At 30.1% G+C, this 4,629-nt stretch overlaps 1 long non-coding RNA gene across 1 annotated transcript; it reads left to right on the top strand.

The window, feature by feature from the left end:
• The first annotated feature begins 480 nt into the window (after positions 1 to 480).
• LOC123884048 lies at positions 481 to 1,652 on the top strand. Its single transcript, XR_006800630.1, has 3 exons — positions 481 to 597; positions 741 to 831; positions 1,610 to 1,652. It is a non-coding gene; the product is annotated as an uncharacterized LOC123884048 (long non-coding RNA).
• The last annotated feature ends 2,977 nt before the right edge of the window (positions 1,653 to 4,629 follow it).

The raw sequence follows: 4,629 nt of genomic DNA, 5'->3' as shown, positions 1-4,629 counted from the left end.
TCACTCGTCATTCTCAATTAAGATAGTAATGTGTTTGATATTTAGATTTTGTTGGGTTGTTTAGTGTCATGTTATTTTGCATTTGAATTATATCTCTCAATGCTACATATATAGACCCTTAGTAAGTTGATTAATATGTTTGAATTATATCTCTCGTGATTTTAGGCTGTACAAAATGCTGCTTATAAAGCTGATTGGTATGTTGTCTATATAGTGTGCAATATGTCACAATCTACGGATGTTGTTCATGAGGTAATTTTCCCTCACTCCTAAGTATTGTTGTCTCTTTTTATGTAAACCTTTATGTCACAATCTATTTAAATTAGTTCACTTTTAATGAACTTTTTCTTAATAGTGTTGGAAGGGTGAACTTCACATGTCTATATAACTGGTTTATATAGAATTGGAAGAGCTGCATCAATATACTTTGTTGGAACTGAAGTTTTACATTGACAAAAGTATTTACTAACTAGACATTACATTTGATCATATTCAATTTTAGAGCCAAAAGCAACAAATAGTTATGAGTGCGGCTATTATGTCATGATACACATGTTGAACATTGTATCTGCTGATGTTGTTGGTTCATGGACCCAAGTAAGTAATATAATTTTTGTATCAAGCTGTATCAATTGATTAATACTATTGTTTATCTAATTGGTGCAAGAGAAAACAAGCTATAGTACATGACGAAATTTGGAGACAGATCTAAGTTTAAGTTTTTTATTCTTTTTGTCCAGGTACTGTTACAATTTTAATGATATGCAGTTGCCCCAACACATTAAGAAGGGATATGAAGTTTTTTCAAGACTTGGAATAATTCATTATTGGGTTGGTTCATTATTTTTTCACGAGTGATATTACCCCTTAAATTAGTTTGTAAATTTGTTCTTATGAAATTTAAATTGGGCAAAATAAATTACTCTCATTTGGATATTTGGTTGGCAAAGAGCTACTATATTTTTTATTATTTTTTTGTAAAGAAAGTGTTGTTTGCCACAATTTAATTGTGGCAATTTTTTTAAAAAAAATTACAAGTAACACTTATTAGGTCGGGTAAAACTTTAACAGACTTAAGAAGTCGGTTTTTAAGTCAGGTCAAAATCTGACTTAAGAACTTCAAACTTCTTATGTTGCCTTTTCTTAAGTCAAGTATGGACCGACTTAAAGCGTTTCTTAAGTCAGGTCCAAATCTGACTTAAGAAGTCAATACTTCTTATGACTGGATTTTCGGCCGATTTAGCGTTTATCTTCGATTTTAGGTTTTTCGGCTAATTTTAGGTTTTACGATCAATTAGTAATTTTTAAAAGTTTATAGAGAAGAAGAAATTTCAAATTCTTTGGTTTTAGGTGTCATTTTGAAATTCTCTAAATTTAACTTGAACAAAATACTTCATAAATTTCCATCATTTTGAAAATTCTTCAAATTTTCATCCAAACAATGGAATTCATCTCAAATCATTTGAATTCCCTCAAAACATTACTTTACCTCAAAAAATTCTCTCATCCAAACACACTCTTAGTCTCTAGGATTTATTAGGAGTTATAAATATAAATGTTCTGAAGATTCACTGCTTTTGGTTGTTTGATTGTGAATTTGTGCTTGCAGATGCAATTGAACAAAGTTTCGAAGCTTATTCACAAATGTACCAATTACTAGAATTTGGATAGTGTTGGGGATAAGTTTCTGTTCATTTTCAGGAGATTGTCAATTTGGTAGATTTTTTTATTAACCTTTTTATTAATCTTTGTTTTGTGAATTAGTGCCTATAATAGTGTTAAGTGTTGTGGCTTGAGGTTAAAAAATGAACTAGGACTATGGAATAGACATATAAGAAGCTGACTGAAATGAATGTGCTACGTGACGGAAATGGATTTCCTAAAGTTGAATTTTGGTGCATTTTGGTGCAGTTGAGAAAAGGAGTGTTTATTTGGGTAAGAGAGAGAAGGTAAAAACTTTAATAAATAAATAAATAAATTAATTTTGTCATAATTGCACATGACTTTGTGAAATCGCAGGAATTTGTAACAGCAGTGAATCTTGATCCCTACGTGACTTGGTGCTTTTGAGTTTGATATCACTCATGCGGAGGTTTTGATCGCATTATATTCAACTTTCCTCACACTGGTTTCCATAGGAAGGAAGATAACTTGATAATTATCCAGTGAGTTTTCTAGTAGATTTCAGTTTAATGACTAATTAATATCTTGATTAATATTTAATTTTGCTTGATATTGAAGACTGCATTAATCTTATGAATCAGTTTGTGAATGCTAATATAAATCTACCCTTTTATTATTATGCACAAGTTTGTACAGAATTGTTAGTTTGCATATTAAAAAATGTTAAATATCTTTGGTTATATCATATTTAAAGCTTTTAGAATGAAATTATTATTTAACTATCCAGATCGTATGTTAAAAACGAATAACTGTTCCTTATTATGCTATTGGAACTAGGCAAACTAGCTTGCTTTTGAATATTTGGTAGGCACATGTATGATGGATTTAGGAATCACAAAGAAGAAGACCCGTTTGACCCAGCTTTTTTTAGGTGTAGAAGCTTTTTTGATCATAAAGTTAGAAATAGTAGCTTTTTAACTAAAGTTAAAATTGTTTGGTAAATCTTAATTTTTTTATAAAAAAAAGTTAAAAGTTGTTTTTTTATTATAATATATTATAATTTTTCCTAAAATATAGAAACTGTTTTTTTTTTACTATGGCTTTTAGAAATTGTTGTTTGGCCTAACTTCTTACTTTTAAGTAAAAAGAAGAGGAAAAAAAGTTAGGCCAAACGGGCCCGAAGCGTATGTTAACTGGAAGTTGTTTGTGAGGTAATTTTCGCCCTTGCTCTCCTAAGTATTGTTGTCTCTTTTTATGTAAACCTCTGTAAATATTATATTTAACTTAGTTCACTATTAGTGAACTTTTTCTTAACACTTGGTTTAGTTTTATACTTTTGTAATATTCTATGATTGAAGGGCATGCTGTGTTAGATGGTGTGATTCTTTAGTAGCTCCCCCCATTATTTGTGTTTGTAGGTCTCCCAATGCCACCATGATATCTCTCCATTGTGCTGACATAGCTAGAAGGGGACTGGATATGAAGTGTTTATTTTGTGTTTAACTTATTATTTGTGTCTGATAATGTGCATAGAAGGCAATGACAAATGTCAACTGTTGTGACATATGCATTGCTGCCATTATCTTAGTTCCAATATCAATTATTAGAAGTTATTTATTTTGTTTATCATGTCACATGACAGGTATTTCCCGTTGCTCAAAAGGAATTTTGTGGATTCAATCCTTTTACAAGTATGAACTATCTCCCTTCTCTGGTCTTGAACTTGTTTGAGCGAGCCTGAATACCCACTTTTTCTTTATTCCCCGTATATCTTCCTTTATTTTGGGTGCAAAATATACTAAACTGATGTGTTCATGTTGTGCAGCGTTTGTGTGCTATAGAATTATTTTATAATCTGATGTTCTACACAAACTTATAATCTATGAGGTTTGACACATCTCTCACTCGTCATTCTCAATTAAGATAGTAATGTGTTTGATATTTAGATTTTGTTGGGTTGTTTAGTGTCATGTTATTTTGCATTTGAATTATATCTCTCAATGCTACATATATAGACCCTTAGTAAGTTGATTTATATATTTGAATTATATCTCTCGTGATTTTAGGCTGTACAAAATGCTGCTTATAAAGCTGATTGGTATGTTGTCTATATAGTGTGCAATATGTCACAATCTACGAATGTTATTCATGAGGTAATTTTCCCTCACTCCTAAGTATTGTTGTCTCTTTTTATGTAAACCTTTATGTCACAATCTATTTAAATTAGTTCACTTTTAATGAACTTTTTCTTAATAGTGTTGGAAGGGTGAACTTCACATGTCTATATAACTGGTTTATATAGAATTTAATGAACTCTGCATCAATATAATTTTTGGAACTGGAGTTTTACATTGACAAAAGTATTTACTGACTAGACATTCACATTTGATCATATTCAATTTTAGAGCCAAAAGCAACAAATAGTATGAGTGTGGCTATTATGTCATGATACACATGTTGAACATTGTATCTGCTGGTGTTGTTGGTTCATGGACCCAATTAAGTAATATAATTTTTGTATCAAGTTGTATCAATTGATTAGTACTATTGTTTATCTAATTGGTGCAAGAGAAAACAAGCTATAGTACATGACGAAATTTGGAGACAGATCTAAGTTTAAGTTTTTTATTCTTTTTTGTCCAGGTACTGTTACAATTTTAATGATATGCAGTTGCCCCAACACATTAAGAAGGGATATAAAGTTTTTTCAAGACTTGGCATAATTCATTATTGGGTTGGTTCATTATTTTTTCATGAGTGATATTACCCCTTAAATTAGTTTGTAAATTTGTTCTTATGAAATTTAAATTGGGCAAAATAAATTACTCTCATTTGGATATTTGGTTGGCAAAGAGCTACTGTATTTTTTATTATTTTTTTGTAAAGAAAGTGTTGTTTGCCACGATTTAATTGTGGCTATTTTTTAAAAAAAAATTAAAGTAACACTTATTAGGTCAAGTAAAACTTTAACAGACTTAAGAAGTCAGTTTTTAAGTCAGGTCAAAA

This window comes from Trifolium pratense, linkage group LG5 (assembly GCF_020283565.1).
Source record: "Trifolium pratense cultivar HEN17-A07 linkage group LG5, ARS_RC_1.1, whole genome shotgun sequence".
Taxonomy (NCBI): domain Eukaryota; kingdom Viridiplantae; phylum Streptophyta; class Magnoliopsida; order Fabales; family Fabaceae; genus Trifolium; species Trifolium pratense.
This window is presented reverse-complemented; position numbering and strand designations above follow the sequence as displayed.